At 46.4% G+C, this 27,280-nt stretch overlaps 11 non-coding genes and 1 pseudogene across 11 annotated transcripts; all 12 read left to right on the forward strand.

Annotated features, from left to right (window-relative positions):
* Positions 1–1,152: 1,152 nt before the first annotated feature.
* On the forward strand, positions 1,153–1,327 carry LOC130310804 (U2 spliceosomal RNA; annotated as a pseudogene).
* A 2,104-nt stretch (positions 1,328–3,431) lies between these two features.
* Positions 3,432–3,624, forward strand: LOC130310800 (U2 spliceosomal RNA). Its single transcript, XR_008859280.1, has one exon. It is a non-coding gene; the product is annotated as a U2 spliceosomal RNA (small nuclear RNA).
* A 2,103-nt stretch (positions 3,625–5,727) lies between these two features.
* LOC130310802 (U2 spliceosomal RNA) lies at positions 5,728–5,921 on the forward strand. Its single transcript, XR_008859282.1, has one exon. It is a non-coding gene; the product is annotated as a U2 spliceosomal RNA (small nuclear RNA).
* A 2,095-nt stretch (positions 5,922–8,016) lies between these two features.
* Positions 8,017–8,207, forward strand: LOC130310789 (U2 spliceosomal RNA). Its single transcript, XR_008859270.1, has one exon. It is a non-coding gene; the product is annotated as a U2 spliceosomal RNA (small nuclear RNA).
* Positions 8,208–10,298: 2,091 nt separating this feature from the next.
* LOC130310801 (U2 spliceosomal RNA) lies at positions 10,299–10,489 on the forward strand. Its single transcript, XR_008859281.1, has one exon. It is a non-coding gene; the product is annotated as a U2 spliceosomal RNA (small nuclear RNA).
* Positions 10,490–12,581: 2,092 nt separating this feature from the next.
* On the forward strand, positions 12,582–12,772 carry LOC130310809 (U2 spliceosomal RNA). The gene has a single exon (XR_008859285.1). It is a non-coding gene; the product is annotated as a U2 spliceosomal RNA (small nuclear RNA).
* A 2,083-nt stretch (positions 12,773–14,855) lies between these two features.
* Positions 14,856–15,046, forward strand: LOC130310810 (U2 spliceosomal RNA). The gene has a single exon (XR_008859286.1). It is a non-coding gene; the product is annotated as a U2 spliceosomal RNA (small nuclear RNA).
* Positions 15,047–17,126: 2,080 nt separating this feature from the next.
* LOC130310778 (U2 spliceosomal RNA) lies at positions 17,127–17,317 on the forward strand. The gene has a single exon (XR_008859260.1). It is a non-coding gene; the product is annotated as a U2 spliceosomal RNA (small nuclear RNA).
* Positions 17,318–19,395: 2,078 nt separating this feature from the next.
* LOC130310798 (U2 spliceosomal RNA) lies at positions 19,396–19,586 on the forward strand. Its single transcript, XR_008859278.1, has one exon. It is a non-coding gene; the product is annotated as a U2 spliceosomal RNA (small nuclear RNA).
* Positions 19,587–21,663: 2,077 nt separating this feature from the next.
* On the forward strand, positions 21,664–21,853 carry LOC130310799 (U2 spliceosomal RNA). The gene has a single exon (XR_008859279.1). It is a non-coding gene; the product is annotated as a U2 spliceosomal RNA (small nuclear RNA).
* A 2,075-nt stretch (positions 21,854–23,928) lies between these two features.
* Positions 23,929–24,119, forward strand: LOC130310779 (U2 spliceosomal RNA). Its single transcript, XR_008859261.1, has one exon. It is a non-coding gene; the product is annotated as a U2 spliceosomal RNA (small nuclear RNA).
* A 2,086-nt stretch (positions 24,120–26,205) lies between these two features.
* On the forward strand, positions 26,206–26,396 carry LOC130310781 (U2 spliceosomal RNA). The gene has a single exon (XR_008859262.1). It is a non-coding gene; the product is annotated as a U2 spliceosomal RNA (small nuclear RNA).
* Positions 26,397–27,280: the final 884 nt, after the last annotated feature.

Below are 27,280 nucleotides of genomic sequence, written 5' to 3' on the forward strand. Positions count from 1 at the left end.
AAGGAACCCGCAAGGGTGGGAAGGGAATACCCGACATCCCCGCTCTGCTGAGGGCCTCCTTTGCATGTGTCACGGGTGCAGCGGACTCTTGTAGAAAAGACTGCGCTCAGCGGGCAGGTCCATGTCTCGCTTGCTTCTCATGCCCCCTCTGGAGACAGCTGGGCTGGGACAAGTGGGACAGCTCCATCCCTTACAACTGGAACACTCCCTGGGTTCTATGGGGATGTTGTACCGGGTTTGTGAGGGAGCACCAGCTGGAAGGACTGAAACCAGACCTATGGAAGCCAAAGACAATCCACAAGCTCATCCGAGCTAAGGACTCGACCGAGCTGGTTCCGGGACTCCCCGCAGCCACTGCAGAGACAGTTTGGAACAATGTGGCCTCAAAGCGGCTTACCAATGGACACAAGGACTTTGTCGGTGGATGGGCCGTCATGGGAGGTCTCTCTCTCAGGTCATTCATGCATGCCCGCAAACCTGTGCAAAGACCCGGTACTGCCCCGTTGCCCCTACGTGGAGGAAACATCTTTCCACGTGTTTTGGCAAGTGCCCCTTTGCACAGGGTCTGTTGGACGCCCTAGAACAGGAACTCAGAGACTCAGGTGCCCAGGAGCTGGCCTATCGTACCATTCGGTGCTTTACGGCCTGTTCCCTGGGACCCACGACGTGGAGGCCATCCAGGAGGCCTGGCGCCTTATGAACTGTTTTAAGGACGCAGTGTGGCTCTCCAGGAACCGCCTCGTGATCAACAGGGAAAACATGTCCGTCCGGGACTGCCGCAGGTTTCATCAAGAACCTGCTTAGAGACTATTCCATCTTGGGACAGCTCGGCCGTTGATGAGGAAGAAGAGGAGTGAAGACCCCTCTCCTTCTCCCATGTCTCCCTGAAGATACAGCCCAACAGTTTGGCCTCTGTGATCCGCCCCCTCCCCTACCCCCCACATAGTCGCCCACACCCCTACCCCGATCACCAGATTGTATTATTTGGTTTTTGTTTGATCTCTTGTGCTTTTCTATTGCACGGATTGAGCTGAATGTTAGAGTAGCATGGTGTGCGATGTATAGCTTAGGGAACCTTTGCTGTGTATTGTACTATCATTGCTTTGTGTGACTGTAATTTATTGTACGACTTGTAATGACTGAACGGAAAATAAAGCTCTTTCAATCAAAAAATCTGTTCTTATCAGTTTAATATCTGATACGTCCCCTATCTGGGGACCATATATTAAATGGATTTTTGAGAACGGGGGCCGATTTCGAAGCTTGCTTCCGTCGCCCTATGCATTTGACCCGATATGGCAGTATCTTCGGGTACAGTGCACCACCCCCTTACAGGGTTAAAAAAGAAAGATTCCTACTTTCATTGCTACCTGCTTGCTGGCTAGCCAGCTAGCCAGCCCTGTGGGCCTTGCTGCTGCAGCCAAAAAACAAAAGGTGGTGCTGCTGCTGCTGCTGCTGCTGCTTCTGCTGCTTCTGCTTGTGTCTGGCCGCTGTTGGAGCGTCCAGGCACAGGACTTCTGCTGCTGCTGACTAAATGGCCTCCTTAATTGGATCATTTGAGTAGCCAGCACAACCTGTGCAGGTAGGGCATGACATGATAGGCAGCTGCCTTGATAGCGGTGGTGGGTGCTGAATGTTCCTAATTGACAAAATAGAATTAATGCTTATGAAGAAATATAAAATCTCATCCCTTCCCCAATATCGCGCCACACCCCTACCCCTTAATTCCCTGGTTGAACTTGATGGACATATGTCTTTTTTCGACCGTACTAACTATGTAACTATGTAACATAACATGGGGGGGGGGGGGTCTCCTGGCTGTTCACACAGGTGTGTCATTGCTGTACATTGACCATGCATTGCTTCTGTGGTATTGCAAAGGCAAAGACAAATGCTTCCAGCCATCCATTGCACTAATGGATTGGTCATCAGCTGGCTGTCTATGTCCCGCATCAATATAGACCAAAGTACAGAGGGGTTAGGCTATGCTATTGTGCACCTACCTGTATGCATCAGAAGGTGCGAGGCCCTTGCTAAATTCTGTGCACAGACTTTTGAGATCTATACTTTAGACTGTATCTAAACCTGCTCCAACATGGACTGACATTCTGGCCTACTTTTCAGCCCGATGCGACTTGTCTGTCGCTGAAACAGTCGCTTTTTATGTATTCAGCACCTATGTATAATGTTGTAAAAATGCTCTAGAAGCTAAAGTCGCAGAAATGTCACACATATTTGGCCTGCAACTTTCTGTGCGACAAATTCAGACAGGAAAAATCAGTATAAATCCTTAGAAAATTATCCCCTCAGTGTCTCCATCTGCTGGCGGTATTGAATAAGCATTGCTGCACTGATGGGGTATGCATTAGACGAAAAAAAAGAAGAAAAAGAAGAATAATACGCCCAGAAAAGAGGCGAAAAGGAGAAAAACGTAAAAAAAACGTGAAAAAAAAGTAAGAGGAAGAGAAGGGAAAAAAAGGTGGAAATGGGTTTAAAAGTGATTTCGGCGGAGAAATATATATATATATATATATATATATATATATATATATATATACGCGCACACACACACATATATATAAACGTATTCTCCGTTGAGATATTGCAGCCGCTGCTGTGTCCAGGCCCAGGAGCCTTAGCACTGTGCTGTGATGTCACTCAATACCACTGACATCACTAGGTGTAAACAACATCTCTCCTTTGCTGTGTATTGTGACTATGGAGCTGTTTGGTGATGTCGTCTATTATGGCCTTCATAGAAGCAACAGGAGATTGTTGCATCCATCTAGAACCCTCAGAACTACAGTGCTATGATGTCACTCACTTCCACAGGCCTTGCAGAGTGTAAACAACAACAACCCAGCTTTGTTGTGTATGTAACCATAGGGATTTGTGATGTCACCTAGAACCTTCACAGCAGCGACAGCTTTATGAGGAGCATCAGCACTGCTCTGCCTGAGCAGAACCATCACCGCCATAGGTTGTCAAATAACCCGGATTTAACCCACACAGGTAAGTCCAATGGGGTGCAGGCATGTCCTCTATGCTTACAGCTTCCCGTGGGTGTTGGTTTGATACCGTTTGGGGACAGCCAAGGAGGCATCTGCAGGCAACAAAGGTAGGTGTGTGCTTGTGTGTGTGTTTCCTATGCAGATCCTAAGCCCAGTGTCACATGCAAGTAGGAGGAGTAAGAAGGGTTCCTGGCAAATCCGGGTTATGGATTGCATTTAAAAAGGCCCCATGGGAGTGCAATGGGCCCCTGTCTTGCTGCTTAGCAATAATGGTATGGGTTTAGGTTCTGCTGTGTGTACTGGTGGTTGACTGCCCCCCAGCCCAGAGTGTGCATGGAAAATTGTCTGGCAGCCTCCCTGACAGCAAGCAGTGATAGTGCCCATGAAGGGGACCTTGTTGGGCCCGCCCCTTTCACGGTTATCGCTTCTCGGCCTTTTGGCTAAGATCAAGTGTAGTATCTGTTCTTATCAGTTTAATATCTGATACGTCCCCTATCTGGGGGACCATATATTAAATGGATTTTTGAGAACGGGGGCCGATTTCGAAGCTTGCTTCCGTCGCCCTATGCATTGACCCGATATGGCAGTATCTTCGAGGTACAGTGCGCACACCCCCTTACAGGGTTAAAAAGAAAGATTCCTACTTTCATTGCTACCTGCTTGCTGGCTAGCCAGCTAGCCAGCCCTGTGGGCCTTGCTGCTGCAGCCAAAAAACAAAAGGTGGTGCTGCTGCTGCTGCTTCTGCTGCTTCTGCTTGTGTCTGGCCGCTGTTGGAGCGTCCAGGCACAGGACTTCTGCTGCTGCTGACTAAATGGCCTCCTTAATTGGATCATTTGAGTAGCCAAGCACACCTGTGCAGGTAGGGCATGACATGATAGGCAGCTGCCTTGATAGCGGGGTGGGTGCTGAATGTTCCTAATTGACAAAATAAGATTAATGCTTATGAAGAAATATAAAATCTCATCCCTTCCCCAATATCGCGCCACACCCCTACCCCTTAATTCCCCTGGTTGAACTTGATGGACATATGTCTTTTTTCGACCGTACTAACTATGTAACTATGTAACATAACATGGGGGGGGGTCTCCTGGCTGTTCACACAGGTGGTGTCATTGCTGTACATTGACCATGCATTGCTTCTGTGGTATTGCAAAGGCAAAGACAAATGCTTCCAGCCATCCATTGCACTAATGGATTGGTCATCAGCTGGCTGTCTATGTCCCGCATCAATATAGACCAAAGTACAAGAGGGTTAGGCTATGCTATTGTGCACCTACCTGATGCATCAGAAGGTGCGAGGCCCTTGCTAAATTCTGTGCACAGACTTTGAGATCTCTATACTTTAGACTGTATCTAAACCTGCTCCAACATGGACTGACATTCTGGCCTACTTTCAGCCGATGCGACTTGTCTGTCGCTGAACAGTCGCTTTTTATGTATTCAGCACCTATGTATAATGTTGTGTAAAATGCTCTAGAAGCTAAAGTCGCAGAAATGTCACACATATTTGGCCTGCAACTTTCTGTGCGACAAATTCAGACAGGAAAAATCAGTATAAATCCCTTAGAAAATTATCCCCCAGTGTCTCCATCTGCTGGCGGTATTGAATAAGCATTGCTGCACTGATGGGGTATGCATTAGACGAAAAAAAAGAAGAAAAAGAAGAATAATACGCCCAGAAAAGAGGCGAAAAGGAGAAAAACGTAAAAAAACGTGAAAAAAAAGTAAGAGGAAGAGAAGGGAAAAAAAGGTGGAAATGGGTTTAAAAGTGATTTCGGCGGGAGAAATATATTATAATATATATATATATATATATATATAATATATATATATACGCGCACACACACACATATATATATAACGTATTCTCCGTTGAGATATTGCAGCCGCTGCTGTGTCCAGGCCCAGGAGCCTTAGCACTGTGCTGTGATGTCACTCAATACCACTGACATCACTAGGTGTAAACAACATCTCTCCTTTGCTGTGTATGTGACTATGGAGCTGTTTGGTGATGTCGTCTATTATGGCCTTCATAGAAGCAACAGGAGATTGTTGCATCCATCTAGAACCCTCAGAACTACAGTGCTATTGATGTCACTCACTTCCACAGGCCTTGCAGAGTGTAAACAACAACAACCCAGCTTTGTTGTGTATGTAACCATAGGGATTTGTGATGTCACCTAGAACCTTCACAGCAGCGACAGCTTTATGAGGAGCATCAGCAACTGCTCTCTGCCTGAGCAGAACCATCACCGCCATAGGTTGTCAAATAACCCGGAATTTAACCCACACAGGTAAGTCCAATGGGGTGCAGGCATGTCCTCTATGCTTACAGCTTCCCGTGGGTGTTGGTTTGATACCGTTTGGGGACAGCCAAGGAGGCATCTGCAGGCACAACAAAGGTAGGTGTGTGCTTGTGTGTGTGTTTCCTATGCAGATCCTAAGCCCAGTGTCACATGCAAGTAGGAGGAGTAAGAAGGGTTCCTGGCAAATCCGGGTTATGGATTGCATTTAAAAAGGCCCGTGGGAGTGCAATGGGCCCCCTGTCTTGCTGCTTAGCAATAATGGTATGGGTTTAGGTTCTGCTGTGTGTACTGGTGGTTGACTGCCCCCCCAGCCCAGAGTGTGCATGGAAAATTGTCTGGCAGCCTCCCTGACAGCAAGCAGTGATAGTGCCCATGAAGGGGACCTTGTTGGGCCCGCCCCTTTCACGGTTATCGCTTCTCGGCCTTTTGGCTAAGATCAAGTGTAGTATCCTGTATCTTATCAGTTTAATATCTGATACGTCCCCTATCTGGGGACCATATATTAAATGGATTTTTTGAGAACGGGGGCCGATTTCGAAGCTTGCTTCCGTCGCCCTATGCATTGACCCGATATGGCAGTATCTTCGGGTACAGTGCACCACCCCCTTACAGGGTTAAAAAGAAAGATTCCTACTTTCATTGCTACCTGCTTGCTGGCTAGCCAGCTAGCCAGCCCTGTGGGCCTTGCTGCTGCAGCCAAAAAACAAAAGGTGGTGCTGCTGCTGCTGCTTCTGCTGCTTCTGCTTGTGTCTGGCCGCTGTTGGAGCGTCCAGGCACAGGACTTCTGCTGCTGCTGACTAAATGGCCTCCTTAATTGGATCATTTGAGTAGCCAGCACACCTGTGCAGGTAGGGCATGACATGATAGGCAGCTGCCTTGATAGCGGGTGGGTGCTGAATGTTCCTAATTGACAAAATAAGATTAATGCTTATGAAGAAATATAAAATCTCATCCCTTCCCCAATATCGCGCCACACCCCTACCCCTTAATTCCCTGGTTGAACTTGATGGACATATGTCTTTTTTCGACCGTACTAACTATGTAACTATGTAACATAACATGGGGGGGGGGGGGGGGTCTCCTGGCTGTTCACACAGGTGTGTCATTGCTGTACATTGACCATGCATTGCTTCTGTGGTATTGCAAAGGCAAAGACAAATGCTTCCAGCCATCCATTGCACTAATGGATTGGTCATCAGCTGGCTGTCTATGTCCCGCATCAATATAGACCAAAGTACAGAGGGTTAGGCTATGCTATTGTGCACCTACCTGATGCATCAGAAGGTGCGAGGCCCCTTGCTAAATTCTGTGCACAGACTTTGAGATCTATACTTTAGACTGTATCTAAACCTGCTCCAACATGGACTGACATTCTGGCCTACTTTCAGCCGATGCGACTTGTCTGTCGCTGAACAGTCGCTTTTTATGTATTCAGCACCTATGTATAATGTTGTAAAAATGCTCTAGAAGCTAAAGTCGCAGAAATGTCACACATATTTGGCCTGCAACTTTCTGTGCGACAAATTCAGACAGGAAAAATCAGTATAAATCCTTAGAAAATTATCCCCCAGTGTCTCCATCTGCTGGCGGTATTGAATAAGCATTGCTGCACTGATGGGGTATGCATTAGACGAAAAAAAAGAAGAAAAAGAAGAATAATACGCCCAGAAAAGAGGCGAAAAGGAGAAAAACGTAAAAAAACGTGAAAAAAAAGTAAGAGGAAGAGAAGGGAAAAAAAGGTGGAAATGGGTTTTAAAAGTGATTTCGGCGGAGAATATATATATATATATATATATATATATATATATATATATATATATATATACGCGCACACACACACATATATATAAACGTATTCTCCGTTGAGATATTGCAGCCGCTGCTGTGTCCAGGCCCAGGAGCCTTAGCACTGTGCTGTGATGTCACTCAATACCACTGACATCACTAGGTGTAAACAACATCTCTCCTTTGCTGTGTATGTGACTATGGAGCTGTTTGGTGATGTCGTCTATTATGGCCTTCATAGAAGCAACAGGAGATTGTTGCATCCATCTAGAACCCTCAGAACTACAGTGCTATGATGTCACTCACTTCCACAGGCCTTGCAGAGTGTAAACAACAACAACCCAGCTTTGTTGTGTATGTAACCATAGGGATTTGTGATGTCACCTAGAACCTTCACAGCAGCGACAGCTTTATGAGGAGCATCAGCACGTGCTCTGCCTGAGCAGAACCATCACCGCCATAGGTTGTCAAATAACCCGGATTTAACCCACACAGGTAAGTCCAATGGGGTGCAGGCATGTCCTCTATGCTTACAGCTTCCCGTGGGTGTTGGTTTGATACCGTTTGGGGACAGCCAAGGAGGCATCTGCAGGCAACAAAGGTAGGTGTGTGCTTGTGTGTGTGTTTCCTATGCAGATCCTAAGCCCAGTGTCACATGCAAGTAGGAGGAGTAAGAAGGGTTCCTGGCAAATCCGGGTTATGGATTGCATTTAAAAAGGCCCCGTGGGAGTGCAATGGGCCCCTGTCTTGCTGCTTAGCAATAATGGTATGGGTTTAGGTTCTGCTGTGTGTACTGGTGGTTGACTGCCCCCCAGCCCAGAGTGTGCATGGAAAATTGTCTGGCAGCCTCCCTGACAGCAAGCAGTGATAGTGCCCATGAAGGGGACCTTGTTGGGCCCGCCCCTTTCACGGTTATCGCTTCTCGGCCTTTTGGCTAAGATCAAGTGTAGTATCTGTTCTTATCAGTTTAATATCTGATACGTCCCCTATCTGGGGACCATATATTAAATGGATTTTTGAGAACGGGGGCCGATTTCGAAGCTTGCTTCCGTCGCCCTATGCATTGACCCGATATGGCAGTATCTTCGGGTACAGTGCACCACCCCCTTACAGGGTTTAAAAAGAAAGATTCCTACTTTCATTGCTACCTGCTTGCTGGCTAGCCAGCTAGCCAGCCCTGTGGGCCTTGCTGCTGCAGCCAAAAAACAAAAGGTGGTGCTGCTGCTGCTGCTTCTGCTGCTTCTGCTTGTGTCTGGCCGCTGTTGGAGCGTCCAGGCACAGGACTTCTGCTGCTGCTGACTAAATGGCCTCCTTAATTGGATCATTTGAGTAGCCAGCACACCTGTGCAGGTAGGGCATGACATGATAGGCAGCTGCCTTGATAGCGGGTGGGTGCTGAATGTTCCTAATTGACAAAATAAGATTAATGCTTATGAAGAAATATAAAATCTCATCCCTTCCCCAATATCGCGCCACACCCCTACCCCTTAATTCCCTGGTTGAACTTGATGGACATATGTCTTTTTTCGACCGTACTAACTATGTAACTATGTAACATAACATGGGGGGGGGGGGGGGTCTCCTGGCTGTTCACACAGGTGTGTCATTGCTGTACATTGACCATGCATTGCTTCTGTGGTATTGCAAAGGCAAAGACAAATGCTTCCAGCCATCCATTGCACTAATGGATTGGTCATCAGCTGGCTGTCTATGTCCCGCATCAATATAGACCAAAGTACAGAGGGTTAGGCTATGCTATTGTGCACCTACCTGATGCATCAGAAGGTGCGAGGCCCTTGCTAAATTCTGTGCACAGACTTTGAGATCTATACTTTAGACTGTATCTAAACCTGCTCCAACATGGACTGACATTCTGGCCTACTTTCAGCCGATGCGACTTGTCTGTCGCTGAACAGTCGCTTTTTATGTATTCAGCACCTATGTATAATGTTGTAAAAATGCTCTAGAAGCTAAAGTCGCAGAAATGTCACACATATTTGGCCTGCAACTTTCTGTGTGCGACAAATTCAGACAGGAAAAATCAGTATAAATCCTTAGAAAATTATCCCCCAGTGTCTCCATCTGCTGGCGGTATTGAATAAGCATTGCTGCACTGATGGGGTATGCATTAGACGAAAAAAAAGAAGAAAAAGAAGAATAATACGCCCAGAAAAGAGGCGAAAAGGAGAAAAACGTAAAAAAACGTGAAAAAAAAGTAAGAGGAAGAGAAGGGAAAAAAAGGTGGAAATGGGTTTAAAAGTGATTTCGGCGGAGAAATATATATATATATATATATATATATATATATATATATATATATATACGCGCACACACACACATATATATAAACGTATTCTCCGTTGAGATATTGCAGCCGCTGCTGTGTCCAGGCCCAGGAGCCTTAGCACTGTGCTGTGATGTCACTCAATACCACTGACATCACTAGGTGTAAACAACATCTCTCCTTTGCTGTGTATGTGACTATGGAGCTGTTTGGTGATGTCGTCTATTATGGCCTTCATAGAAGCAACAGGAGATTGTTGCATCCATCTAGAACCCTCAGAACTACAGTGCTATGATGTCACTCACTTCCACAGGCCTTGCAGAGTGTAAACAACAACAACCCAGCTTTGTTGTGTATGTAACCATAGGGATTTGTGATGTCACCTAGAACCTTCACAGCAGCGACAGCTTTATGAGGAGCATCAGCACTGCTCTGCCTGAGCAGAACCATCACCGCCATAGGTTGTCAAATAACCCGGATTTAACCCACACAGGTAAGTCCAATGGGGTGCAGGCATGTCCTCTATGCTTACAGCTTCCCGTGGGTGTTGGTTTGATACCGTTTGGGGACAGCCAAGGAGGCATCTGCAGGCAACAAAGGTAGGTGTGTGCTTGTGTGTGTGTTTCCTATGCAGATCCTAAGCCCAGTGTCACATGCAAGTAGGAGGAGTAAGAAGGGTTCCTGGCAAATCCGGGTTATGGATTGCATTTAAAAAGGCCCCGTGGGAGTGCAATGGGCCCCTGTCTTGCTGCTTAGCAATAATGGTATGGGTTTAGGTTCTGCTGTGTGTACTGGTGGTTGACTGCCCCCCAGCCCAGAGTGTGCATGGAAAATTGTCTGGCAGCCTCCCTGACAGCAAGCAGTGATAGTGCCCATGAAGGGGACCTTGTTGGGCCCGCCCCTTTCACGGTTATCGCTTCTCGGCCTTTTGGCTAAGATCAAGTGTAGTATCTGTTCTTATCAGTTTAATATCTGATACGTCCCCTATCTGGGGACCATATATTAAATGGATTTTTGAGAACGGGGGCCGATTTCGAAGCTTGCTTCCGTCGCCCTATGCATTGACCCGATATGGCAGTATCTTCGGGTACAGTGCACCACCCCCTTACAGGGTTAAAAAGAAAGATTCCTACTTTCATTGCTACCTGCTTGCTGGCTAGCCAGCTAGCCAGCCCTGTGGGCCTTGCTGCTGCAGCCAAAAAACAAAAGGTGGTGCTGCTGCTGCTGCTTCTGCTGCTTCTGCTTGTGTCTGGCCGCTGTTGGAGCGTCCAGGCACAGGACTTCTGCTGCTGCTGACTAAATGGCCTCCTTAATTGGATCATTTGAGTAGCCAGCACACCTGTGCAGGTAGGGCATGACATGATAGGCAGCTGCCTTGATAGCGGGTGGGTGCTGAATGTTCCTAATTGACAAAATAAGATTAATGCTTATGAAGAAATATAAAATCTCATCCCTTCCCCAATATCGCGCCACACCCCTACCCCTTAATTCCCTGGTTGAACTTGATGGACATATGTCTTTTTTCGACCGTACTAACTATGTAACTATGTAACATAACATGGGGGGGGGGGGGGGGTCTCCTGGCTGTTCACACAGGTGTGTCATTGCTGTACATTGACCATGCATTGCTTCTGTGGTATTGCAAAGGCAAAGACAAATGCTTCCAGCCATCCATTGCACTAATGGATTGGTCATCAGCTGGCTGTCTATGTCCCGCATCAATATAGACCAAAGTACAGAGGGTTAGGCTATGCTATTGTGCACCTACCTGATGCATCAGAAGGTGCGAGGCCCTTGCTAAATTCTGTGCACAGACTTTGAGATCTATACTTTAGACTGTATCTAAACCTGCTCCAACATGGACTGACATTCTGGCCTACTTTCAGCCGATGCGACTTGTCTGTCGCTGAACAGTCGCTTTTTATGTATTCAGCACCTATGTATAATGTTGTAAAAATGCTCTAGAAGCTAAAGTCGCAGAAATGTCACACATATTTGGCCTGCAACTTTCTGTGCGACAAATTCAGACAGGAAAAATCAGTATAAATCCTTAGAAAATTATCCCCCAGTGTCTCCATCTGCTGGCGGTATTGAATAAGCATTGCTGCACTGATGGGGTATGCATTAGACGAAAAAAAAGAAGAAAAAGAAGAATAATACGCCCAGAAAAGAGGCGAAAAGGAGAAAAACGTAAAAAAACGTGAAAAAAAAGTAAGAGGAAGAGAAGGGAAAAAAAAGGTGGAAATGGGTTTAAAAGTGATTTCGGCGGAGAAATATATATATATATATATATATATATATATATATATATATATATATACGCGCACACACACACACATATATATAAACGTATTCTCCGTTGAGATATTGCAGCCGCTGCTGTGTCCAGGCCCAGGAGCCTTAGCACTGTGCTGTGATGTCACTCAATACCACTGACATCACTAGGTGTAAACAACATCTCTCCTTTGCTGTGTATGTGACTATGGAGCTGTTTGGTGATGTCGTCTATTATGGCCTTCATAGAAGCAACAGGAGATTGTTGCATCCATCTAGAACCCTCAGAACTACAGTGCTATGATGTCACTCACTTCCACAGGCCTTGCAGAGTGTAAACAACAACAACCCAGCTTTGTTGTGTATGTAACCATAGGGATTTGTGATGTCACCTAGAACCTTCACAGCAGCGACAGCTTTATGAGGAGCATCAGCACTGCTCTGCCTGAGCAGAACCATCACCGCCATAGGTTGTCAAATAACCCGGATTTAACCCACACAGGTAAGTCCAATGGGGTGCAGGCATGTCCTCTATGCTTACAGCTTCCCGTGGGTGTTGGTTTGATACCGTTTGGGGACAGCCAAGGAGGCATCTGCAGGCAACAAAGGTAGGTGTGTGCTTGTGTGTGTGTTTCCTATGCAGATCCTAAGCCCAGTGTCACATGCAAGTAGGAGGAGTAAGAAGGGTTCCTGGCAAATCCGGGTTATGGATTGCATTTAAAAAGGCCCCGTGGGAGTGCAATGGGCCCCTGTCTTGCTGCTTAGCAATAATGGTATGGGTTTAGGTTCTGCTGTGTGTACTGGTGGTTGACTGCCCCCCAGCCCAGAGTGTGCATGGAAAATTGTCTGGCAGCCTCCCTGACAGCAAGCAGTGATAGTGCCCATGAAGGGGACCTTGTTGGGCCCGCCCCTTTCACGGTTATCGCTTCTCGGCCTTTTGGCTAAGATCAAGTGTAGTATCTGTTCTTATCAGTTTAATATCTGATACGTCCCCTATCTGGGGACCATATATTAAATGGATTTTTGAGAACGGGGGCCGATTTCGAAGCTTGCTTCCGTCGCCCTATGCATTGACCCGATATGGCAGTATCTTCGGGTACAGTGCACCACCCCCTTACAGGGTTAAAAAGAAAGATTCCTACTTTCATTGCTACCTGCTTGCTGGCTAGCCAGCTAGCCAGCCCTGTGGGCCTTGCTGCTGCAGCCAAAAAACAAAAGGTGGTGCTGCTGCTGCTGCTTCTGCTGCTTCTGCTTGTGTCTGGCCGCTGTTGGAGCGTCCAGGCACAGGACTTCTGCTGCTGCTGACTAAATGGCCTCCTTAATTGGATCATTTGAGTAGCCAGCACACCTGTGCAGGTAGGGCATGACATGATAGGCAGCTGCCTTGATAGCGGGTGGGTGCTGAATGTTCCTAATTGACAAAATAAGATTAATGCTTATGAAGAAATATAAAATCTCATCCCTTCCCCAATATCGCGCCACACCCCTACCCCTTAATTCCCTGGTTGAACTTGATGGACATATGTCTTTTTTCGACCGTACTAACTATGTAACTATGTAACATAACATGGGGGGGGGGGGGGGTCTCCTGGCTGTTCACACAGGTGTGTCATTGCTGTACATTGACCATGCATTGCTTCTGTGGTATTGCAAAGGCAAAGACAAATGCTTCCAGCCATCCATTGCACTAATGGATTGGTCATCAGCTGGCTGTCTATGTCCCGCATCAATATAGACCAAAGTACAGAGGGTTAGGCTATGCTATTGTGCACCTACCTGATGCATCAGAAGGTGCGAGGCCCTTGCTAAATTCTGTGCACAGACTTTGAGATCTATACTTTAGACTGTATCTAAACCTGCTCCAACATGGACTGACATTCTGGCCTACTTTCAGCCGATGCGACTTGTCTGTCGCTGAACAGTCGCTTTTTATGTATTCAGCACCTATGTATAATGTTGTAAAAATGCTCTAGAAGCTAAAGTCGCAGAATGTCACACATATTTGGCCTGCAACTTTCTGTGCGACAAATTCAGACAGGAAAAATCAGTATAAATCCTTAGAAAATTATCCCCCAGTGTCTCCATCTGCTGGCGGTATTGAATAAGCATTGCTGCACTGATGGGGTATGCATTAGACGAAAAAAAAGAAGAAAAAGAAGAATAATACGCCCAGAAAAGAGGCGAAAAGGAGAAAAACGTAAAAAAACGTGAAAAAAAAGTAAGAGGAAGAGAAGGGAAAAAAAGGTGGAAATGGGTTTAAAAGTGATTTCGGCGGAGAAATATATATATATATATATATATATATATATATATATATATATACGCGCACACACACACATATATATAAACGTATTCTCCGTTGAGATATTGCAGCCGCTGCTGTGTCCAGGCCCAGGAGCCTTAGCACTGTGCTGTGATGTCACTCAATACCACTGACATCACTAGGTGTAAACAACATCTCTCCTTTGCTGTGTATGTGACTATGGAGCTGTTTGGTGATGTCGTCTATTATGGCCTTCATAGAAGCAACAGGAGATTGTTGCATCCATCTAGAACCCTCAGAACTACAGTGCTATGATGTCACTCACTTCCACAGGCCTTGCAGAGTGTAAACAACAACAACCCAGCTTTGTTGTGTATGTAACCATAGGGATTTGTGATGTCACCTAGAACCTTCACAGCAGCGACAGCTTTATGAGGAGCATCAGCACTGCTCTGCCTGAGCAGAACCATCACCGCCATAGGTTGTCAAATAACCCGGATTTAACCCACACAGGTAAGTCCAATGGGGTGCAGGCATGTCCTCTATGCTTACAGCTTCCCGTGGGTGTTGGTTTGATACCGTTTGGGGACAGCCAAGGAGGCATCTGCAGGCAACAAAGGTAGGTGTGTGCTTGTGTGTGTGTTTCCTATGCAGATCCTAAGCCCAGTGTCACATGCAAGTAGGAGGAGTAAGAAGGGTTCCTGGCAAATCCGGGTTATGGATTGCATTTAAAAAGGCCCCGTGGGAGTGCAATGGGCCCCTGTCTTGCTGCTTAGCAATAATGGTATGGGTTTAGGTTCTGCTGTGTGTACTGGTGGTTGACTGCCCCCCAGCCCAGAGTGTGCATGGAAAATTGTCTGGCAGCCTCCCTGACAGCAAGCAGTGATAGTGCCCATGAAGGGGACCTTGTTGGGCCCGCCCCTTTCACGGTTATCGCTTCTCGGCCTTTTGGCTAAGATCAAGTGTAGTATCTGTTCTTATCAGTTTAATATCTGATACGTCCCCTATCTGGGGACCATATATTAAATGGATTTTTGAGAACGGGGGCCGATTTCGAAGCTTGCTTCCGTCGCCCTATGCATTGACCCGATATGGCAGTATCTTCGGGTACAGTGCACCACCCCCTTACAGGGTTAAAAAGAAAGATTCCTACTTTCATTGCTACCTGCTTGCTGGCTAGCCAGCTAGCCAGCCCTGTGGGCCTTGCTGCTGCAGCCAAAAAACAAAAGGTGGTGCTGCTGCTGCTGCTTCTGCTGCTTCTGCTTGTGTCTGGCCGCTGTTGGAGCGTCCAGGCACAGGACTTCTGCTGCTGCTGACTAAATGGCCTCCTTAATTGGATCATTTGAGTAGCCAGCACACCTGTGCAGGTAGGGCATGACATGATAGGCAGCTGCCTTGATAGCGGGTGGGTGCTGAATGTTCCTAATTGACAAAATAAGATTAATGCTTATGAAGAAATATAAAATCTCATCCCTTCCCCAATATCGCGCCACACCCCTACCCCTTAATTCCCTGGTTGAACTTGATGGACATATGTCTTTTTTCGACCGTACTAACTATGTAACTATGTAACATAACATGGGGGGGTCTCCTGGCTGTTCACACAGGTGTGTCATTGCTGTACATTGACCATGCATTGCTTCTGTGGTATTGCAAAGGCAAAGACAAATGCTTCCAGCCATCCATTGCACTAATGGATTGGTCATCAGCTGGCTGTCTATGTCCCGCATCAATATAGACCAAAGTACAGAGGGTTAGGCTATGCTATTGTGCACCTACCTGATGCATCAGAAGGTGCGAGGCCCTTGCTAAATTCTGTGCACAGACTTTGAGATCTATACTTTAGACTGTATCTAAACCTGCTCCAACATGGACTGACATTCTGGCCTACTTTCAGCCGATGCGACTTGTCTGTCGCTGAACAGTCGCTTTTTATGTATTCAGCACCTATGTATAATGTTGTAAAAATGCTCTAGAAGCTAAAGTCGCAGAAATGTCACACATATTTGGCCTGCAACTTTCTGTGCGACAAATTCAGACAGGAAAAATCAGTATAAATCCTTAGAAAATTATCCCCCAGTGTCTCCATCTGCTGGCGGTATTGAATAAGCATTGCTGCACTGATGGGGTATGCATTAGACGAAAAAAAAGAAGAAAAAGAAGAATAATACGCCCAGAAAAGAGGCGAAAAGGAGAAAAACGTAAAAAAACGTGAAAAAAAAGTAAGAGGAAGAGAAGGGAAAAAAAGGTGGAAATGGGTTTAAAAGTGATTTCGGCGGAGAAATATATATATATATATATATATATATATATATATATATATATATATACGCGCACACACACACATATATATAAACGTATTCTCCGTTGAGATATTGCAGCCGCTGCTGTGTCCAGGCCCAGGAGCCTTAGCACTGTGCTGTGATGTCACTCAATACCACTGACATCACTAGGTGTAAACAACATCTCTCCTTTGCTGTGTATGTGACTATGGAGCTGTTTGGTGATGTCGTCTATTATGGCCTTCATAGAAGCAACAGGAGATTGTTGCATCCATCTAGAACCCTCAGAACTACAGTGCTATGATGTCACTCACTTCCACAGGCCTTGCAGAGTGTAAACAACAACAACCCAGCTTTGTTGTGTATGTAACCATAGGGATTTGTGATGTCACCTAGAACCTTCACAGCAGCGACAGCTTTATGAGGAGCATCAGCACTGCTCTGCCTGAGCAGAACCATCACCGCCATAGGTTGTCAAATAACCCGGATTTAACCCACACAGGTAAGTCCAATGGGGTGCAGGCATGTCCTCTATGCTTACAGCTTCCCGTGGGTGTTGGTTTGATACCGTTTGGGGACAGCCAAGGAGGCATCTGCAGGCAACAAAGGTAGGTGTGTGCTTGTGTGTGTGTTTCCTATGCAGATCCTAAGCCCAGTGTCACATGCAAGTAGGAGGAGTAAGAAGGGTTCCTGGCAAATCCGGGTTATGGATTGCATTTAAAAAGGCCCCGTGGGAGTGCAATGGGCCCCTGTCTTGCTGCTTAGCAATAATGGTATGGGTTTAGGTTCTGCTGTGTGTACTGGTGGTTGACTGCCCCCCAGCCCAGAGTGTGCATGGAAAATTGTCTGGCAGCCTCCCTGACAGCAAGCAGTGATAGTGCCCATGAAGGGGACCTTGTTGGGCCCGCCCCTTTCACGGTTATCGCTTCTCGGCCTTTTGGCTAAGATCAAGTGTAGTATCTGTTCTTATCAGTTTAATATCTGATACGTCCCCTATCTGGGGACCATATATTAAATGGATTTTTGAGAACGGGGGCCGATTTCGAAGCTTGCTTCCGTCGCCCTATGCATTGACCCGATATGGCAGTATCTTCGGGTACAGTGCACCACCCCCTTACAGGGTTAAAAAGAAAGATTCCTACTTTCATTGCTACCTGCTTGCTGGCTAGCCAGCTAGCCAGCCCTGTGGGCCTTGCTGCTGCAGCCAAAAAACAAAAGGTGGTGCTGCTGCTGCTGCTTCTGCTGCTTCTGCTTGTGTCTGGCCGCTGTTGGAGCGTCCAGGCACAGGACTTCTGCTGCTGCTGACTAAATGGCCTCCTTAATTGGATCATTTGAGTAGCCAGCACACCTGTGCAGGTAGGGCATGACATGATAGGCAGCTGCCTTGATAGCGGGTGGGTGCTGAATGTTCCTAATTGACAAAATAAGATTAATGCTTATGAAGAAATATAAAATCTCATCCCTTCCCCAATATCGCGCCACACCCCTACCCCTTAATTCCCTGGTTGAACTTGATGGACATATGTCTTTTTTCGACCGTACTAACTATGTAACTATGTAACATAACATGGGGGGGGGTCTCCTGGCTGTTCACACAGGTGTGTCATTGCTGTACATTGACCATGCATTGCTTCTGTGGTATTGCAAAGGCAAAGACAAATGCTTCCAGCCATCCATTGCACTAATGGATTGGTCATCAGCTGGCTGTCTATGTCCCGCATCAATATAGACCAAAGTACAGAGGGTTAGGCTATGCTATTGTGCACCTACCTGATGCATCAGAAGGTGCGAGGCCCTTGCTAAATTCTGTGCACAGACTTTGAGATCTATACTTTAGACTGTATCTAAACCTGCTCCAACATGGACTGACATTCTGGCCTACTTTCAGCCGATGCGACTTGTCTGTCGCTGAACAGTCGCTTTTTATGTATTCAGCACCTATGTATAATGTTGTAAAAATGCTCTAGAAGCTAAAGTCGCAGAAATGTCACACATATTTGGCCTGCAACTTTCTGTGCGACAAATTCAGACAGGAAAAATCAGTATAAATCCTTAGAAAATTATCCCCCAGTGTCTCCATCTGCTGGCGGTATTGAATAAGCATTGCTACACTGATGGGGTATGCATTAGACGAAAAAAAAGAAGAAAAAGAAGAATAATACGCCCAGAAAAGAGGCGAAAAGGAGAAAAACGTAAAAAAACGTGAAAAAAAAGTAAGAGGAAGAGAAGGGAAAAAAAGGTGGAAATGGGTTTAAAAGTGATTTCGGCGGAGAAATATATATATATATATATATATATATATATATATATATACACACGCGCACACACACACATATATATAAACGTATTCTCCGTTGAGATATTGCAGCCGCTGCTGTGTCCAGGCCCAGGAGCCTTAGCACTGTGCTGTGATGTCACTCAATACCACTGACATCACTAGGTGTAAACAACATCTCTCCTTTGCTGTGTATGTGACTATGGAGCTGTTTGGTGATGTCGTCTATTATGGCCTTCATAGAAGCAACAGGAGATTGTTGCATCCATCTAGAACCCTCAGAACTACAGTGCTATGATGTCACTCACTTCCACAGGCCTTGCAGAGTGTAAACAACAACAACCCAGCTTTGTTGTGTATGTAACCATAGGGATTTGTGATGTCACCTAGAACCTTCACAGCAGCGACAGCTTTATGAGGAGCATCAGCACTGCTCTGCCTGAGCAGAACCATCACCGCCATAGGTTGTCAAATAACCCGGATTTAACCCACACAGGTAAGTCCAATGGGGTGCAGGCATGTCCTCTATGCTTACAGCTTCCCGTGGGTGTTGGTTTGATACCGTTTGGGGACAGCCAAGGAGGCATCTGCAGGCAACAAAGGTAGGTGTGTGCTTGTGTGTGTGTTTCCTATGCAGATCCTAAGCCCAGTGTCACATGCAAGTAGGAGGAGTAAGAAGGGTTCCTGGCAAATCCGGGTTATGGATTGCATTTAAAAAGGCCCCGTGGGAGTGCAATGGGCCCCTGTCTTGCTGCTTAGCAATAATGGTATGGGTTTAGGTTCTGCTGTGTGTACTGGTGGTTGACTGCCCCCCAGCCCAGAGTGTGCATGGAAAATTGTCTGGCAGCCTCCCTGACAGCAAGCAGTGATAGTGCCCATGAAGGGGACCTTGTTGGGCCCGCCCCTTTCACGGTTATCGCTTCTCGGCCTTTTGGCTAAGATCAAGTGTAGTATCTGTTCTTATCAGTTTAATATCTGATACGTCCCCTATCTGGGGACCATATATTAAATGGATTTTTGAGAACGGGGGCCGATTTCGAAGCTTGCTTCCGTCGCCCTATGCATTGACCCGATATGGTAGTATCTTCGGGTACAGTGCACCACCCCCTTACAGGGTTAAAAAGAAAGATTCCTACTTTCATTGCTACCTGCTTGCTGGCTAGCCAGCTAGCCAGCCCTGTGGGCCTTGCTGCTGCAGCCAAAAAACAAAAGGTGGTGCTGCTGCTGCTGCTTCTGCTTGTGTCTGGCCGCTGTTGGAGCGTCCAGGCACAGGACTTCTGCTGCTGCTGACTAAATGGCCTCCTTAATTGGATCATTTGAGTAGCCAGCACACCTGTGCAGGTAGGGCATGACATGATAGGCAGCTGCCTTGATAGCGGGTGGGTGCTGAATGTTCCTAATTGACAAAATAAGATTAATGCTTATGAAGAAATATAAAATCTCATCCCTTCCCCAATATCGCGCCACACCCCTACCCCTTAATTCCCTGGTTGAACTTGATGGACATATGTCTTTTTTCGACCGTACTAACTATGTAACTATGTAACATAACATGGGGGGGGGGGGGGGGGGTCTCCTGGCTGTTCACACAGGTGTGTCATTGCTGTACATTGACCATGCATTGCTTCTGTGGTATTGCAAAGGCAAAGACAAATGCTTCCAGCCATCCATTGCACTAATGGATTGGTCATCAGCTGGCTGTCTATGTCCCGCATCAATATAGACCAAAGTACAGAGGGTTAGGCTATGCTATTGTGCACCTACCTGATGCATCAGAAGGTGCGAGGCCCTTGCTAAATTCTGTGCACAGACTTTGAGATCTATACTTTAGACTGTATCTAAACCTGCTCCAACATGGACTGACATTCTGGCCTACTTTCAGCCGATGCGACTTGTCTGTCGCTGAACAGTCGCTTTTTATGTATTCAGCACCTATGTATAATGTTGTAAAAATGCTCTAGAAGCTAAAGTCGCAGAAATGTCACACATATTTGGCCTGCAACTTTCTGTGCGACAAATTCAGACAGGAAAAATCAGTATAAATCCTTAGAAAATTATCCCCCAGTGTCTCCATCTGCTGGCGGTATTGAATAAGCATTGCTGCACTGATGGGGTATGCATTAGACGAAAAAAAAGAAGAAAAAGAAGAATAATACGCCCAGAAAAGAGGCGAAAAGGAGAAAAACGTAAAAAAACGTGAAAAAAAAGTAAGAGGAAGAGAAGGGAAAAAAAGGTGGAAATGGGTTTAAAAGTGATTTCGGCGGAGAAATATATATATATATATATATATATATATATATATATATATACGCGCACACACACACATATATATAAACGTATTCTCCGTTGAGATATTGCAGCCGCTGCTGTGTCCAGGCCCAGGAGCCTTAGCACTGTGCTGTGATGTCACTCAATACCACTGACATCACTAGGTGTAAACAACATCTCTCCTTTGCTGTGTATGTGACTATGGAGCTGTTTGGTGATGTCGTCTATTATGGCCTTCATAGAAGCAACAGGAGATTGTTGCATCCATCTAGAACCCTCAGAACTACAGTGCTATGATGTCACTCACTTCCACAGGCCTTGCAGAGTGTAAACAACAACAACCCAGCTTTGTTGTGTATGTAACCATAGGGATTTGTGATGTCACCTAGAACCTTCACAGCAGCGACAGCTTTATGAGGAGCATCAGCACTGCTCTGCCTGAGCAGAACCATCACCGCCATAGGTTGTCAAATAACCCGGATTTAACCCACACAGGTAAGTCCAATGGGGTGCAGGCATGTCCCTCTATGCTTACAGCTTCCCGTGGGTGTTGGTTTGATACCGTTTGGGGACAGCCAAGGAGGCATCTGCAGGCAACAAAGGTAGGTGTGTGCTTGTGTGTGTGTTTCCTATGCAGATCCTAAGCCCAGTGTCACATGCAAGTAGGAGGAGTAAGAAGGGTTCCTGGCAAATCCGGGTTATGGATTGCATTTAAAAAGGCCCCGTGGGAGTGCAATGGGCCCCTGTCTTGCTGCTTAGCAATAATGGTATGGGTTTAGGTTCTGCTGTGTGTACTGGTGGTTGACTGCCCCCCAGCCCAGAGTGTGCATGGAAAATTGTCTGGCAGCCTCCCTGACAGCAAGCAGTGATAGTGCCCATGAAGGGGACCTTGTTGGGCCCGCCCCTTTCACGGTTATCGCTTCTCGGCCTTTTGGCTAAGATCAAGTATAGTATCTGTTCTTATCAGTTTAATATCTGATACGTCCCTATCTGGGGACCATATATTAAATGGATTTTTGAGAACGGGGGCCGATTTCGAAGCTTGCTTCCGTCGCCCTATGCATTGACCCGATATGGCAGTATCTTCGGGTACAGTGCACCACCCCCTTACAGGGTTAAAAAGAAAGATTCCTACTTTCATTGCTACCTGCTTGCTGGCTAGCCAGCTAGCCAGCCCTGTGGGCCTTGCTGCTGCAGCCAAAAAACAAAAGGTGGTGCTGCTGCTGCTGCTTCTGCTTGTGTCTGGCCGCTGTTGGAGCGTCCAGGCACAGGACTTCTGCTGCTGCTGACTAAATGGCCTCCTTAATTGGATCATTTGAGTAGCCAGCACACCTGTGCAGGTAGGGCATGACATGATAGGCAGCTGCCTTGATAGCGGGTGGGTGCTGAATGTTCCTAATTGACAAAATAAGATTAATGCTTATGAAGAAATATAAAATCTCATCCCTTCCCCAATATCGCGCCACACCCCTACCCCTTAATTCCCTGGTTGAACTTGATGGACATATGTCTTTTTTCGACCGTACTAACTATGTAACTATGTAACATAACATGGGGGGGGGGGGGGGTCTCCTGGCTGTTCACACAGGTGTGTCATTGCTGTACATTGACCATGCATTGCTTCTGTGGTATTGCAAAGGCAAAGACAAATGCTTCCAGCCATCCATTGCACTAATGGATTGGTCATCAGCTGGCTGTCTATGTCCCGCATCAATATAGACCAAAGTACAGAGGGTTAGGCTATGCTATTGTGCACCTACCTGATGCATCAGAAGGTGCGAGGCCCTTGCTAAATTCTGTGCACAGACTTTGAGATCTATACTTTAGACTGTATCTAAACCTGCTCCAACATGGACTGACATTCTGGCCTACTTTCAGCCGATGCGACTTGTCTGTCGCTGAACAGTCGCTTTTTATGTATTCAGCACCTATGTATAATGTTGTAAAAATGCTCTAGAAGCTAAAGTCGCAGAAATGTCACACATATTTGGCCTGCAACTTTCTGTGCGACAAATTCAGACAGGAAAAATCAGTATAAATCCTTAGAAAATTATCCCCCAGTGTCTCCATCTGCTGGCGGTATTGAATAAGCATTGCTGCACTGATGGGGTATGCATTAGACGAAAAAAAAGAAGAAAAAGAAGAATAATACGCCCAGAAAAGAGGCGAAAAGGAGAAAAACGTAAAAAAACGTGAAAAAAAAGTAAGAGGAAGAGAAGGGAAAAAAAGGTGGAAATGGGTTTAAAAGTGATTTCGGCGGAGAAATATATATATATATATATATATATATATATATATATATATATACGCGCACACACACACATATATATAAACGTATTCTCCGTTGAGATATTGCAGCCGCTGCTGTGTCCAGGCCAGGAGCCCTTAGCACTGTGCTGTGATGTCACTCAATACCACTGACATCACTAGGTGTAAACAACATCTCTCCTTTGCTGTGTATGTGACTATGGAGCTGTTTGGTGATGTCGTCTATTATGGCCTTCATAGAAGCAACAGGAGATTGTTGCATCCATCTAGAACCCTCAGAACTACAGTGCTATGATGTCACTCACTTCCACAGGCCTTGCAGAGTGTAAACAACAACAACCCAGCTTTGTTGTGTATGTAACCATAGGGATTTGTGATGTCACCTAGAACCTTCACAGCAGCGACAGCTTTATGAGGAGCATCAGCACTGCTCTGCCTGAGCAGAACCATCACCGCCATAGGTTGTCAAATAACCCGGATTTAACCCACACAGGTAAGTCCAATGGGGTGCAGGCATGTCCTCTATGCTTACAGCTTCCCGTGGGTGTTGGTTTGATACCGTTTGGGGACAGCCAAGGAGGCATCTGCAGGCAACAAAGGTAGGTGTGTGCTTGTGTGTGTGTTTCCTATGCAGATCCTAAGCCCAGTGTCACATGCAAGTAGGAGGAGTAAGAAGGGTTCCTGGCAAATCCGGGTTATGGATTGCATTTAAAAAGGCCCCGTGGGAGTGCAATGGGCCCCTGTCTTGCTGCTTAGCAATAATGGTATGGGTTTAGGTTCTGCTGTGTGTACTGGTGGTTGACTGCCCCCCAGCCCAGAGTGTGCATGGAAAATTGTCTGGCAGCCTCCCTGACAGCAAGCAGTGATAGTGCCCATGAAGGGGACCTTGTTGGGCCCGCCCCTTTCACGGTTATCGCTTCTCGGCCTTTTGGCTAAGATCAAGTGTAGTATCTGTTCTTATCAGTTTAATATCTGATACGTCCCCTATCTGGGGACCATATATTAAATGGATTTTTGAGAACGGGGGCCGATTTCGAAGCTTGCTTCCGTCGCCCTATGCATTGACCCGATATGGCAGTATCTTCGGGTACAGTGCACCACCCCCTTACAGGGTTAAAAAGAAAGATTCCTACTTTCATTGCTACCTGCTTGCTGGCTAGCCAGCTAGCCAGCCCTGTGGGCCTTGCTGCTGCAGCCAAAAAACAAAAGGTGGTGCTGCTGCTGCTGCTTCTGCTGCTTCTGCTTGTGTCTGGCCGCTGTTGGAGCGTCCAGGCACAGGACTTCTGCTGCTGCTGACTAAATGGCCTCCTTAATTGGATCATTTGAGTAGCCAGCACACCTGTGCAGGTAGGGCATGACATGATAGGCAGCTGCCTTGATAGCGGGTGGGTGCTGAATGTTCCTAATTGACAAAATAAGATTAATGCTTATGAAGAAATATAAAATCTCATCCCTTCCCCAATATCGCGCCACACCCCTACCCCTTAATTCCCTGGTTGAACTTGATGGACATATGTCTTTTTTCGACCGTACTAACTATGTAACTATGTAACATAACATGGGGGGGGGGGGGGGGGGGGTCTCCTGGCTGTTCACACAGGTGTGTCATTGCTGTACATTGACCATGCATTGCTTCTGTGGTATTGCAAAGGCAAAGACAAATGCTTCCAGCCATCCATTGCACTAATGGATTGGTCATCAGCTGGCTGTCTATGTCCCGCATCAATATAGACCAAAGTACAGAGGGTTAGGCTATGCTATTGTGCACCTACCTGATGCATCAGAAGGTGCGAGGCCCTTGCTAAATTCTGTGCACAGACTTTGAGATCTATACTTTAGACTGTATCTAAACCTGCTCCAACATGGACTGACATTCTGGCCTACTTTCAGCCGATGCGACTTGTCTGTCGCTGAACAGTCGCTTTTTATGTATTCAGCACCTATGTATAATGTTGTAAAAATGCTCTAGAAGCTAAAGTCGCAGAAATGTCACACATATTTGGCCTGCAACTTTCTGTGCGACAAATTCAGACAGAGGAAAAATCAGTATAAATCCTTAGAAAATTATCCCCCAGTGTCTCCATCTGCTGGCGGTATTGAATAAGCATTGCTGCACTGATGGGGTATGCATTAGACGAAAAAAAAGAAGAAAAAGAAGAATAATACGCCCAGAAAAGAGGCGAAAAGGAGAAAAACGTAAAAAAACGTGAAAAAAAAGTAAGAGGAAGAGAAGGGAAAAAAAGGTGGAAATGGGTTTAAAAGTGATTTCGGCGGAGATATATATATATATATATATATATATATATATATATATACGCGCACACACACACATATATATAAACGTATTCTCCGTTGAGATATTGCAGCCGCTGCTGTTGTCCAGGCCCAGGAGCCTTAGCACTGTGCTGTGATGTCACTCAATACCACTGACATCACTAGGTGTAAACAACATCTCTCCTTTGCTGTGTATGTGACTATGGAGCTGTTTGGTGATGTCGTCTATTATGGCCTTCATAGAAGCAACAGGAGATTGTTGCATCCATCTAGAACCCTCAGAACTACAGTGCTATGATGTCACTCACTTCCACAGGCCTTGCAGAGTGTAAACAACAACAACCCAGCTTTGTTGTGTATGTAACCATAGGGATTTGTGATGTCACCTAGAACCTTCACAGCAGCGACAGCTTTATGAGGAGCATCAGCACTGCTCTGCCTGAGCAGAACCATCACCGCCATAGGTTGTCAAATAACCCGGATTTAACCCACACAGGTAAGTCCAATGGGGTGCAGGCATGTCCTCTATGCTTACAGCTTCCCGTGGGTGTTGGTTTGATACCGTTTGGGGACAGCCAAGGAGGCATCTGCAGGCAACAAAGGTAGGTGTGTGCTTGTGTGTGTGTTTCCTATGCAGATCCTAAGCCCAGTGTCACATGCAAGTAGGAGGAGTAAGAAGGGTTCCTGGCAAATCCGGGTTATGGATTGCATTTAAAAAGGCCCCGTGGGAGTGCAATGGGCCCCTGTCTTGCTGCTTAGCAATAATGGTATGGGTTTAGGTTCTGCTGTGTGTACTGGTGGTTGACTGCCCCCCAGCCCAGAGTGTGCATGGAAAATTGTCTGGCAGCCTCCCTGACAGCAAGCAGTGATAGTGCCCATGAAGGGGACCTTGTTGGGCCCGCCCCTTTCACGGTTATCGCTTCTCGGCCTTTTGGCTAAGATCAAGTGTAGTATCTGTTCTTATCAGTTTAATATCTGATACGTCCCCTATCTGGGGACCATATATTAAATGGATTTTTGAGAACGGGGGCCGATTTCGAAGCTTGCTTCCGTCGCCCTATGCATTGACCCGATATGGCAGTATCTTCGGGTACAGTGCACCACCCCCTTACAGGGTTAAAAAGAAAGATTCCTACTTTCATTGCTACCTGCTTGCTGGCTAGCCAGCTAGCCAGCCCTGTGGGCCTTGCTGCTGCAGCCAAAAAACAAAAGGTGGTGCTGCTGCTGCTGCTTCTGCTGCTTCTGCTTGTGTCTGGCCGCTGTTGGAGCGTCCAGGCACAGGACTTCTGCTGCTGCTGACTAAATGGCCTCCTTAATTGGATCATTTGAGTAGCCAGCACACCTGTGCAGGTAGGGCATGACATGATAGGCAGCTGCCTTGATAGCGGGTGGGTGCTGAATGTTCCTAATTGACAAAATAAGATTAATGCTTATGAAGAAATATAAAATCTCATCCCTTCCCCAATATCGCGCCACACCCCTACCCCTTAATTCCCTGGTTGAACTTGATGGACATATGTCTTTTTTCGACCGTACTAACTATGTAACTATGTAACATAACATGGGGGGGGGGGGGGGGGGGGTCTCCTGGCTGTTCACACAGGTGTGTCATTGCTGTACATTGACCATGCATTGCTTCTGTGGTATTGCAAAGGCAAAGACAAATGCTTCCAGCCATCCATTGCACTAATGGATTGGTCATCAGCTGGCTGTCTATGTCCCGCATCAATATAGACCAAAGTACAGAGGGTTAGGCTATGCTATTGTGCACCTACCTGATGCATCAGAAGGTGCGAGGCCCTTGCTAAATTCTGTGCACAGACTTTGAGATCTATACTTTAGACTGTATCTAAACCTGCTCCAACATGGACTGACATTCTGGCCTACTTTCAGCCGATGCGACTTGTCTGTCGCTGAACAGTCGCTTTTTATGTATTCAGCACCTATGTATAATGTTGTAAAAATGCTCTAGAAGCTAAAGTCGCAGAAA

The sequence above is a fragment of the Hyla sarda genome, unplaced genomic scaffold (genome assembly GCF_029499605.1).
Source record: "Hyla sarda isolate aHylSar1 unplaced genomic scaffold, aHylSar1.hap1 scaffold_1598, whole genome shotgun sequence".
In the NCBI taxonomy this organism is placed as follows: Eukaryota; Metazoa; Chordata; class Amphibia; order Anura; family Hylidae; genus Hyla; species Hyla sarda.